Consider the following 13,286-nt stretch of genomic DNA (forward strand, 5'->3'; position numbering starts at 1 on the left):
CCTCTTTCGCGACCTGGCCTCATACCGCATATAGGAAATTCTATCCCCGCGTCCTTCTCACCGCGGTACCAACTATTAAAATCTGGAATTCCATTTACCGGGCTACGACAAAGACCAAGGTATTTTAGCAGATGCGCTTGGACGGCATATTGAAATTGAACTTCAATTACGGCGAAACGCCGTTATTATGCGTTGCCCCATCCGATTGCTTTGCAATCGAAACTTTCTTATCAGAATCTCATCATCCCTGAATGATAATGGACAAGGAAAAATCTAGTTGATTTCTTGGAATTTCCATAAATCGTTAAAAAATTGGAAATTTTGTTTCAATTTGTCTTGTGATTTTTGTTAATTTGTACATATTTAAAGTTTGGTTAAATCGAATAGGAAATAATTATTTCAAATTTTCAGAACTTGTATATTCCATTTTAATTTATTTTTACTTTAATCTTGTTGGAAATAAAAAAAGATTGATTCCAGTGATTAAAAGAAATGTGATTAGGATTTTGGAATTACCTTTGGAATTATTGGAATGCTCAAAGCAAATTAATTATATCAAAATTATTTACGATATATCTAATTATATTTATAGAATTGCAAGTTTGTTAAGAAGAAATATCAATAAATAAATAATTTACGGTTGATTTCAGATTCTAGTATCCCAAATGTTTGATTTTGGATTCGTTACAGTGCAGTTAAAAACAAATTTCGTGTTAATACATATAAAGCAATTATTTCTCATTAAATTCATTATCCAGATTTACGCAAGAAATAATTCTATTTTCCGTAATTCATATCTCGTTTTGCGCTGTCATGCAACACACCTAACCCTTTACGACTCTCCAAAACGGATTCCTCTATGAATACCTTTGATGTCAAGTTCACCGCAGTATGATACTTTGTCCCGGCCTCATAAAAGATTAATGGATAACTTCCTCTTTGAATTATCTTTCGTTTGAACTGACACGAGTCCGACATACGAGTCCGAGAAATTATATCTCAACTTACAAATATTTCCCCGTGTCAACAGGTTAGATACCACCCCCTCGTCTCATCCATCTCTCAAAAAGTCATGCAAAGTCGAATATTAAAATATCCTGCACAAAAGTATCTGCACCAACTTGCAACAATAATAATAACAAATAAAAAAAAATTCTTTCCATCAAACACGTATCATCTATCCATCTTATTACCCTCCTTTGAAAACACCCCACAGCTTCCGATTTTTCTACCACTAGAGAAAGAGGGCAAGGAGGCAAGCCCTCTCGAACGTAAGGCCAGTCGGACTGTCCGCAAAAAAAGAGGCGGACGAAGGTTAGATTAATGGTTGAGAAATGCAAATTGTCCGGTAACCCCCTAGAGCGGGCCAGTCGGCCCTCCGGTGGGTGGATGGCGGAGCGTCTCACCCGCTTACCAATCAGCAAAAACCCCTTAGAAATATATCGTAGGTCATTTCCCTTGCTAAACTCGGAGGAAAAAAAATTACCAGCGAACCCCGGTGCCGAGCGTGCTACATCCACCAGCGTACCCATGCCACCGAGCAACCCCCCTCCCCTCCTCGTTGTTCAGGCCCCCATCCACCCACGTGTGCAACCACCCACCTGACCAACCGTCCACGTACACACAGTCCAGCCAGAGGTTGTCCAGAAAGCAGAACCAACCGAGCACGCCACGGCTGCCTCCCGGCGCCTTTTTCGCGGCGTGGAACACGCGCCTCCGCGGAGTAGAAGCGCGGAATATGTATATATATATATATGTACACATAATATATATATATAATATATATATGCGGGCCACGGAACAGAAAAATGGCCGCGAATTTGTTTTGCAAGAGGGGAGTCGGAGGGTTGAAGTGGGGGATGAAGAGGGCGGGTGCCAGGGATGAGGGTGAAGGCGACCAGGGGGAGCCGTCCACCGGGCGGAGGGGCGACGGGCGAGGAGGAACGTGGGGGAGGAGGGTGTGGATTCCGAGGGGAGGCGAGGAAGAGGCGCGTGTGTGCGGAATTCGTATCGCGCGTTGACCGAAGCCGGGTAATCGGCCATAGTTTATTTTTGCGGAGGGATTACGCGCGCTCGATTTATCGACTATATTCGATTGATTATACAAATCTCTCCGCCGCCGTCCTCCTTTCATTCGCTCCATTTTTCCCACGCGCCTGTCTTCGATCCAACCCAAGCTCGAGATGATCGGGGGTGTTGAGCGTTCGGGAATTTTGCTCTCCTCCGTTTGGTGGGGGAGAAGGAGGGAGGGAAGGGGGGATAGTTGTATTTTTGATACACAGCGGCGATGGATCGATCGCGGTAACGATCGGGCGGCGATAAAATTCACGCGATGGGCGGTTAATGCGAGCAATTTAAATTCCGGAGCGATCAATTTGACGCGTTTTATTCGCTCGGGCCCGGGTGCGACCGCATCCGGATTATTCGCGGATCCGCGACGCGGGATCGTTTATACTTGTATCAATTTATTTTGAGAATTAATTAATAGGCTTCCCCGATTTCCTTTCCGTGGCCGTTTTCGAATGTGGTATTCGATTTTAATTGGAAATCGACACGGCGGAGTAGCATCGTACTGTATGGATATTTCGATGGATCGAGATCTCGGTTTGGAGATTGTGAAGGGTGGAGTCGTTTTTTTAATCTCTTTGTACGTATGTATATTTATACAAATTCATTGAATTATTTGTAAATTGTATTAAGAAAATACATTATGTTTCAGAATTGTGATTTGTTTCAGATTTTATTGTATATATATATATTTTATGAGGATTGGGCACTGTTTATTATCCATTATAAATAACTATATTTCGATAATTTTATTATTATTATTATTAAAATTAAGAATAATGTTTAGAAACACTTTAATAATATATTTTTATAATAATAGATATAAATAATAAAAATTTCTTTCGTTTCGCGTAAAACGTTATTTTTCATTGTGTGACATGATAAAATGCACTGTCTCGTGTAATAAAAATTTTAAAAAAGTTACAAATAATATAATTAATTAATTGTTTGTTTGTCTTTAAAAAGCAGTTCTTTATATATATATATTTTTTAGTGCCATTAAATATCCTCTTTGTATTATGAACTTAAAAATATACTTGTGCAAATATTTATACTCGCGTTAATCTTAAAATAATATTATCAATGATATATACTTAATTATATCCATAATCATCAAATCTCCGATACGTCACTGTTTCACTTGTATCTGACAAATAAGAAATAAACCAAACAAATTGACAAAGTACAAAATTTTATATTTAATAACATCGTTTACGAATTACAATTTCCAAGGTACAATTTAAATTATTATATAACAAAATTTCAAAATTCCTTCGAAAGAAAAAAAGAAACGAGACGAGAAAAAAAATCATATAATTATTATAATCGAATGAATTGGTTTCAATCTACTACACTGTCGCGTTCGAATACACGGATCGAGGTCTCTGTATCGGGCTCAGAGACCGCGAGACCGATTTTCCCCCGGCGTCAACCTGTGGCATTCTTTCGCAGGACCGTCGACACAAATTCATTCCTCTCGATAGTTCGTGTCGCATCAATCGCACATCGGCCGCCCATATATACACACGCTCGTCTTCTTTCTTTTACACTTGTACACGCGCTCCTCGACCCCCTGCTCGCGCATGCACGCTGGCGGGCGGAAGCCACGCTTTCGTCCAATCAACAAAAGCCGACCACCACGTTCTACAGGCTTGCCCTGTTTCCCGCATAATAATGAAAAAAAAAAAAAAAAAAAAAAAAGAAAGACGCTGCTACAGTATTTTGCAGTTACTGGACTTCTTAATCCCTGGTAATAATCGAGAAAATATTTCCCCGCCGCCGTGTTCTTCTTTTGTTCCTCTTCCACGAAGGACCCCCCGCCGCCTCGCAACTGTTTACCAATTAGCCGTGTCGAGATTTTCATTTTACACTTTTTTTTTTCCGCCTTTTGAAACAACGTTGCTCGCTGCTTACATTATTATACCTTCCTGCACAGTTTTATTCATTATTTTATCGTTGATCGAGACCGCTTCTCTTACAGGGGTGGTTTTCGGTTATGGCCAAGGGGTTTCTTGATTTTGATTAATAATTGTTAAATTTTAATGTTGAAAAATTAAGATACACTGGCCGTAAAATGTAGTTTTTAAACGTTTTTTCTTCAATATATTTTTAGATCTCATTTTCATATTTATAAAAGATTATCAAATGATATGAAATGTAATATATTTGAATTTAATTAATTAATATTTAAATTTTGTAATAAATTCAATGGCGTGCAAGTTTTTGTAGAGCTAGTAGATAAAATATTTTGAGATAGTAGAAGATTTGAATAAATTTAAATTGATACATATAAATTATCCCTTTTAAATAATTCTTTTTTGAACCATGATCGAAATAACTTCCATATGATTCTATGCATTTTTTTTTAACTTATTAAAATTTATCAAATTGTAAAATAGAGTCCTTAAATTTTCTTTATTTAAAATAATTTAAATGCAGGATATTTCTAATTTTTTGTTGTCCCATTTTTACATGTGTTTCCAGTAATCTTTCTGATATTTTTTTTTATTAAATTTGAATACTCGGATTATTAACTTAATTAATGTATCGAATGTGTAGTTTTTCTTTAAAGCTTCTTCTCTAAAAGTTTTTTTTTAATGCTATAAAAATTGGCAAAATTTAAGGGATAGTATTAACACTATAACTTTCAAACTCTGATGAAACGATACTTCGTACGATACAATTTATAAATTTCTGTAAAAATTATGGTATATCTTATTGATAATTTTCAACATGAATTTTTTAAATTGCCAAATGAAACATTTAAATTTCTATTCTTTAAATATCCAATTTGCAATTGTTTAAACCAATAGAAAAATGATCTCGAATTTGTAACTTTCGAATCAACATCTTATACATTTTGTCTCACCTATACTATAAATTAGAACATAGAAACAATACCCCTAATACAAACATCATTACAAATCGTTCACACATCGAACACACGCCACGTGAAACAATTTCGATCGCAATTACAATATTTAACAAAGTCGAATATCGAACCGTGATGATAACGCATAGATAATTTTCAGGATCAAATGATTTTCTACGAGGATAGATCACGTTATCTAACAAGCCCACCTCTTTCCTACTCCTTTTTTCGACTACGCGACGTAAGTTCCGATTAATCAAGAGCGAGATTAAGGGATCGGCGTTGAGCAATTAAGCGGGGAAAATTACATTTCTGCTTAATAGACCGAAGCAGCCCACTATTTCGTAATTAACGCATTCCTTAATCCCGGCTAACTGCTAAATATTTCCACGTGGCCCCACGTTGTGTGCAGCTGGCGACACGCCACCTCGGTTCAGCGCTTGGAGACGATGCCTCCACGATGAAGGTTCTCCACACGCGCGCGCTAAATCTCCGTCACGGTTTCTCGGCTAAGCGGTGGCTCGTTTAAAAAACCGAGTCAACCAACCCAAGAGGGAGGAGGAGGGAAGGTTGGATAAGGGAGAAGGGGCTAGAAGTACGTGGGACGGAAAAGGGGGGTTGGCCGAGTTGAAGAAGCGAAAGAGAGGGTCGGCCGTGAGAGGGAACGAAGGAAAAAAAGGTATCTATGAGGCACACTTATTTTCATTCCACCTCAGTCGTAGGAGAGGTGTCCTACGGGAGGACCAGCCGGCCTCATTTGTTACCCTTAATGTCCTGCAGCCTGTGCAGGCGCCGCCATCTCCATCCCTCGCTTCGGGGATCTTAGGGGGATACGTATATTACATGCCTCTCGTAACCGCTCCTCTTCACGAATAATTCACGAATTATGGGGAATTCTATCGGCGCGATGGCCGGCTGCCCGTGTGATTTATGGCGTGAAAGTCGTAATGGAAGAACGTATCGTTTCTTCCTCGTCCTGCTGGGGATGCCCTGTGGACGGTGGAAATTATCGCGAACCCTCCTTTTCCTTTTCCTCCTTTTCTTCCGACCTTTCTTTCTTTTTTTTCTTCTTTTTTTTTCTCCTTTTTTTCCCCACGGATCCTCTCCTCGCGGTCCTTACCGCTCCCCGCCATTATCGGGTATTCTGACGGTTTCAATCGGCACTGGATGGTGTGAGAGAGGATCGCTTGACCGTTGGAGAACGTATCCTTCTTTTTCCGCTCCTCTTCCCTTCTTCGTTTTTCAACTACCTTTGCTATGCGGGTTCCCCGTGTTTCTCGTTTTCTGCTCGATTTTCTCGCGGTTGTTGGCGCGATTGTTTCGATCGGATTTCTTTCTTCGATTTTTCTATCGATGAGAGTAAGTAAGTAATCGATGAAATATATTTTTGTTTATGTTTAATAATTTATTCAATTCAATTCGATATATTTAAAATTTTTTCGAGTTTTTTTTATCTATTTGACGATGTTCCAAAAATTATCAATTTTTAAGGTTCGTTTAATTAATATATATATACTCAAGTCGTCGATCTCGAAGCCATCAAAAATATAAATTCTTCAATTTTTAAGGGAACCATTTACAGCACGGATAATAAAAATTCCAATCAATCTAGCGGTCAGTTTTTTTTTTTTTACAAAGAATAGAGCAGTTTAAAAGTCAGTAACCCTCAAAGTGGCTCAGAACTTTGATCGCGAGTAAAATATTCAGAGCCGATCGAAACATCTAATTAGCAAGCGTCGAGAAACTTCCTGCCCGAACTTTCCGCCCGTTTTAAATTCAGCCTCCAGATTTCTCATTAACTCCTTTTCAATTTTATCTTCTTACTTCTCTAATGAATCGTCGGAATCGCTCGAAACGAACCAATTCAAACACCCTTCCCCCCAGACTTTCGATCCATTAATTTAGCACCTTGTGCAAAAAGTTATCTCGATCGAAGATCAATATATATATATATACACCACTTTCAGGGGCGATTAAGCCAGATCAAGGCATATATCCACGCGTTACATGTACATACACGTCCATTAGCAAGGGATTCGTTTCGATGGGAACCTTCGGTCGCCATTCTTGCTCCAAATTCACCCTTCGTGCCTCTCATTGGCTCCCATCAGCCTCTCTGGATAGAGCCTCTCGAGCCCCTGAAGACTATAACTCGATCAATACGTTCTTGTCCACGATCCTCTCTCCCTCCCTTTTGACACCACTGACTGCTTTCCCCTCTCCCCCTGGTCACCGGCCAAGAGAATGGTGATATTTTATAATCGTCGAAACAGAGGGAGGGCTCCTTCCTCGAGGAAATTGTCTATGGGGTAATTAACGATTACCAATCAATGGGTTCCACGTTTTCACAGAAGTGGATGGAAGAGGATGGCTCGCTACGTACCGTTTTCATTGTGGCGGAAAAGAAAGAGCGGATGGCGTGTGTGGTCGTTCTCTAATATGAATGCCCTGTCAATAGCAGCAGCTCCTTGCCAAGAACGTGCCGCTTGCTAATATACCCGCTTCAAGAGAATATTTACGAGATTGGGAAGAAAAAAAAAAAAAGGGATAAAAATATATCATCGCCGTTCCCCCCTCTTCGAAAGTTTCTTCTGGCCCTCCTAGGAGCGCTGGCTTCGCGTGGATCCAGTCCGCCATGTTGATCCATAATTTCCTTCCTTTCGTAATTCTTGGTAATCAAAAGATATTCATTTCTTTATTTTTCTTTGAAAAGGTTGATGATCTTCTTTTTGTTCCGGTATTCCTGTTTTTTTGAATTGTTCTTTCGCGAGGAATCTGAAAAAGGAAAAGGAAAAGTCAGTACGAGGTACTGGTACCAATTGTCATCGAAATGATTAAATCAATTGATTTTAGATTTTTGTTAAAAATATTGTTTTTTTTATAAAGATTTAATTACTGTTATATTAATTACGTATGGTACGTATTTGGCAAGTTTAAAATTGGTATTGTTTATATGTGTTTAATTTATCATTTTTAATTTAAGATTTAAAAAGAATGTTATGTAGTGAATTTGTACATTAATAATATAACAGATATATATAAAATAAATTTTTTTGTATGAATAGTTTGATATGACTGTAAATAATTTCGTGATTTAGATGATTCTAAATCTAATCTATTATCCTGGTTTCTTTGATGTAGTGAAATATTGATTTTACTGACATTAGGGTATTTAATTAAGGGTATTTTATTAACAAGGCGAAAATTTAAAAAAATCGATAAGTACCTGTAATAAATTAATGCCTTCTCTTCTCATAAAATCGTTTCATTTGTACAGCAAAAGACGTGATGCTTATTACTTTCACTTATATAATAATAATTATATCTATCTTTGGTTTCACGCGTGTTTTTATCTCGATGAGCAATCCATAACTCCAATTTCGTGCCATTCTCGCTTCAAGTAAATTTGTCAATAATGTATCGGCAAAATGGATATAAAAATTGTTTGCAAGCGTTTCTTCGGGTGGAATATCACGTTACGTTTAAAACTGAAAAATTTTCTCGAAAATTTTGTTGAATAAATTTTTACGCTCAAACTACTCGCGATGATGTAATTAAAAAAGAAAAAAAAAATTAATCGAACAGTTTTGGTACGTGTTCTCGCTAAAAAAAAAAAGAAAAAAGGAAAAAGAGGGTAATGCTTTGCAATTAAAGCGTCAGAGACGCTGGGAAACAGTTGATACATCCACTGTGCCGTTTCAGAACACCCTGTATAACACGCTTCACCAGCGCCGTTTGCACAAGGGGTAGTTAAGGTATTAAAATTTCAAATTTTCTCAAATGAGAAACAAGAACAGAAAAAATCGTTTCGAATTCCGCTCCTCCTTCTATTAATTTTCATTTGCGACAATTTGCACGACAGGCGACGTGGATCGATTCTTTAATCTTTCCCAATGGGAAATTCCTCTTCTTTCTCCTTATAATCCATTATAAAATCATGCTGAGAGAATCGTGCTTCTCGTTCAACCTGAAAGTTAATATTTACCTGTATAAGCAAATTAATCATTGTTGCCAGACGAAACAACAACGGAATACATACTTTACCTGAATCAGTGGAAATTAAGAAATCAAAATCGATAAACCGATGTCCCAACAACAATGTGACAAGAAGCTAAATATTTATAATCACGAGAATTAAAAAGACGCGACGAGAGATAAATCTTCAGAAATGGATCATATTCTTCTGGAACGTGATAAAAAAAAAAGGGGAGGAGGGGAAAAAGAAGTAAACGGGGAAGGCATCAATATTGGCAAGATCCTGACGGTATATTGGCGCTAAAGACAAATACATTCTCGGCTGATAATGCCCGGGTCCGTATTTTACGACGGATATTAAGATTCTAATCGTTTTTAAAGTCCACCGGCGAACGTGACCTTTTACCATATTTTTTCCATTTCCTACACATAAATTACAGGTATTTCCCCGGCAGCGGGGAAACTCCCTTCGATTTACCCATTAAAAAACACAGGGGAAAAAAGGAAGGCGGGGAGGGAGGGGAGAAAAAAAAAGGGAAAAGAGAAAAAAGAGAAAAGAAAGAAAGGAAAGAAAGGGGGGAAGAGGGGGAAGGAGGGAAAAAAGAAGGAGAAACGCGGGAGGGAGGGAGAAGGAGGGAAAATAGAAGGAGAGAACGATTCGCATTGTCGAAGCTTTCGTTTCCCGAAAGCCACTGGGCGTTCCTTTTTTTCATGTAAATTTTACTGCGCAGCGGAAGGAGGCCTAATTTTTTTCGCAAGGGCGGTTCCCGCCGCCATTTTGTGCGGCTGGAAGGGTCGGCCGGGAGCCCCTGAATTTACTCTAATTACTTTCCCGGGATATTACGGCCTCTGCAAAAATGTTATTGATAACAACGGCTTGTCGAGGCTGAATTATACTTTTCCCTCCCCTCTCATCCCATCCTGTAAGGCCTACCATCGTTTCCGGATTATCCTTAAATCAGTTATTTATTCCTGATTTCACAGAAATTAGATAAATTAAAAGTCTCTTTGGTAAGTGGCGGCTAACGAGACGATTTTACTCGTTCATTCGTTGTTTAAATTTCTGTTCAAATTATTTAATACATCTATGTGTGATATATTCTTTTAGAGATCGATTATTTCTTTTCTTCTTCTTCTTTTTTTTCTTTATCTGGGATAGATAGATTTTTAGACGGATGATAGGATGATAATGATCTTGCAAATTTTCTCTCAGAGGATCGAACATTGTTCGGAGACTTTTGTTTTAGATTCTTTGTAGAAATTTTATCATAGTTTCGACCGATGTCCATTGAAGATTTATTTATTCAAAATGATGCAGAAGGACAAAGGGTGCATTCGCGTTTTGTGTGCACAGGCGTGCAAGCAATATGCTAAATTCGCCGTGCGATTATTGTTAATAATAAACATACTGTTTGTTCGAGTATTGTGGTGAAAAAAAAAAAAAACGATTCAGTACGATATTTTTGGCAGATTGGAAAATTTGTTATGCTATATAGAAACGTTGTATAGATTATGGAAAAACATGTAAAAATCTTCTTTTTGTAAATTACCAATGAGTGATCGATATGAATCTCTTTAATTTATTTAGAATTTTTGAAATAGATTAGTTTGGCGAATTTTTCGAACTAATTCGTGAGAATATTATTTATTATGTTTATAAAATATTTGGTTTTTATTTAAATGGTAAATAAATCTCTCATTTTTTGTTATTTCTCTGGATTAGATATATATTCCTTTATAAATTAATAAAAAAAACTCGTTTGCATTTTTTATATCTACAGATCGAATTATTTTATATTTTTTTCTAAAGGATCAAATTCTTTAATAAGAAATAAGAATTGACAAGTAATTAATAATCATATACTGTCCTAATATTATATATTTTTTGACAAATGAGCGCAATAATATTGAATTGGAAGAACGCGTGCCGTCGGATCGACGCCATTGATGCACAATTTTCGTTCTTATTCTTTCCAAGATATCTCATAAAGTTGAATCTTATTTTAAATTTGCATAAAATAATATCGAAGAAAGTAAGATAAAATATACATTCGAATAAAAAATAATTATTTCTTCGGTTCTTTTGAATCGTCATGGCGATAATTCTTTCCTAAATAATCCTTTCCTAAAAGATACAGGTTTTCCACGTGAAAATCGATCCAACATTCCTCCATATTCATAATCTAAAAAATACAATTATTTCCCCAACAGGAATATTTTTGAACCTATCGAATAAAGTTCTCCATTCCAACGCAGAAACATCAAATTTCTTCACGCTACAATGAAGTCAAAAAAAAAAAAAAAAAAAACAAAAAAAACAAAAAAAAATTTTACATATAAAATATCGTATCGTTTTCCATTTTATCAACGATATATGAATGTTCATAAACTTTTATTTATTTCTTTGTGTGTTTTTTTTTTTTGCCATAACAAGAAGTGTGTTCCACTTTCGCGTAACTTTTCGATTTTTTGTGTTTCAATCGGACTTCATGAACCCTTCTCCCCCTCGATGCGAGGTACGAGTTAAAAAAAAAAAGAAAAACCAAACAAAACAAAAAGAGGAGAAAAAAAAATAAAAAAAAAAAAGAAGAAAGGAAAAATAAAAGAAAAAAAAACACAGAGGAGGAAAAAACAGAAAAATCCCCGCGATATTTTATCGGCAGATTAATACACACGCGATCTCAAAGCCAGTGCATCGCGTTTATCCCGGGGAAGTTATTGGTCGTGCAATCCATTGACCGGCTGTTCGCGAGAATTCAAGGTCCCTTCTGCTAGGATTTCGCAGGTCTAGTAGAAATTGCCAGGAACTGGATATATCTTCATTAGGCCATCGATCGGTACATTAATATCGTCACACGTGCACCGACCTGATTCAATTCAACTCTATTTGCCCGTGACTACGGTTCTCCGATCGATTTCCATCGAGCAATCGTGTTTCGAACCCTTTTGCCTCGATCAACAGATTCTCAGACAGGTTATTTTTCTTTTCCTCGGATATTTGTCATTTGTTCTCCCGGTGTCGTTAATTTTACATTAGAGAAATTATTTCAGATTGGTTTTTGATTCCTTATTGTTGTAAATGACGACTGTGAGTGGTAAGTTATTTCTATTCTTTATTCTTTCCTTGCTTTCTTTTGATGCTTGGAAATAAATGCCGTTTGAAATTGTGTAAGATGAAATTTAGATTAATTAGTTGTACCAGTAATTGAAAATTATATTTAAATATTTAAAGTTTCATCTTATGATGGTTCTTCTTGTTCGAGTTGATTCATATTGTTTCTGTATTTTTTATGAATTATTTTTTAAAGAAATTTACTGTTATTATTAGATCCAATAAATTGAATTTTTAGATATTGTGTTTATGTTTTGATTATAAGTAATGATACAATGAGAAGATAAGAATTTTGTAAAAAAGAAATAAATATGATAACAAATTGAGGTCAAAAAATAATTTGAGTAGTCAAAAATTACGAATTCAAATCATATTCAAATACTTTATCTTATACTTTATTATGTAATAATAATTGTAAATTTTTTTTGTTCGATTTAATTTGAGATTAATGAACTTATATCGTGTTTTTTTTTCGAAAATTAATTTATTAAATTGTAAGAAATTTTAATATAATTTGTAAAATGTATAATATAATGGGAAAATGTATCTGTATGATAAAATGATTCATGTATAAATGTTTTTTATACCGAATAAGAAACATTAAATCTGTTAATGATTTTTACTGATGCGATTTGTTGGTCTTTTGAAGCAATTTCCAAATGAACTCATTGTTTTCCTTACGACCGAGTTTTCCTTATCGCGTGTGTCGTATTCATGCACCAGGGTTGTATAATTCTGGAATTCATTAAAATGCAACAGCCACGTACGACATAGCGGAAAATACTACATCCTCTGATTCGTTTAACATAATAGTTTTAAAAAACTCATACCAATGGGTGACGAAGAATTCTTAATTAAATTTCATTGTTAATTCTTTTGCTTTTTAGTAACGAAATATTGAAATATTAATATATAAATATTGAAATATTATAACAAGTACAAACTAACTTAATTTTAAAAATAGAAACTTTTGTGTGTGATGTTCAAGAATCGGTTTATCAATATTAGAACTGCGAAAGTAGAATAGAAAACGATTATTTTATTAAATCGTTTTGAACGAAAATTTATTTTCCATTTTTAAACGAGAAATATTTGAAATACTTGTATCAATTAATTTTTATTTCGAATAAAAATTATTCGAACGATAATTTATACCAATAATTTTAAATTCAATTCATCAATTCACAAAATGATCAATTTTTTGAACAATCTTCATATTTCTTATTTGCCAAAAATATTAAATTTAAATTTTATGAAAAA

At 35.8% G+C, this 13,286-nt stretch overlaps 1 long non-coding RNA gene across 1 annotated transcript; it reads right to left on the reverse strand.

Moving 5' to 3' along the window:
- Positions 1–6,502: 6,502 nt before the first annotated feature.
- On the reverse strand, positions 6,503–9,474 carry LOC107964518. The gene is made up of 4 exons (XR_001703184.2): positions 8,984–9,474; positions 8,166–8,906; positions 7,323–7,714; positions 6,503–7,241 (listed from the first exon to the last, which is right to left on the reverse strand). It is a non-coding gene; the product is annotated as an uncharacterized LOC107964518 (long non-coding RNA).
- Between the last annotated feature and the right edge of the window lie 3,812 nt (positions 9,475–13,286).

Source organism: Apis mellifera, linkage group LG5, assembly GCF_003254395.2.
Source record: "Apis mellifera strain DH4 linkage group LG5, Amel_HAv3.1, whole genome shotgun sequence".
Taxonomy (NCBI): Eukaryota; Metazoa; Arthropoda; class Insecta; order Hymenoptera; family Apidae; genus Apis; species Apis mellifera.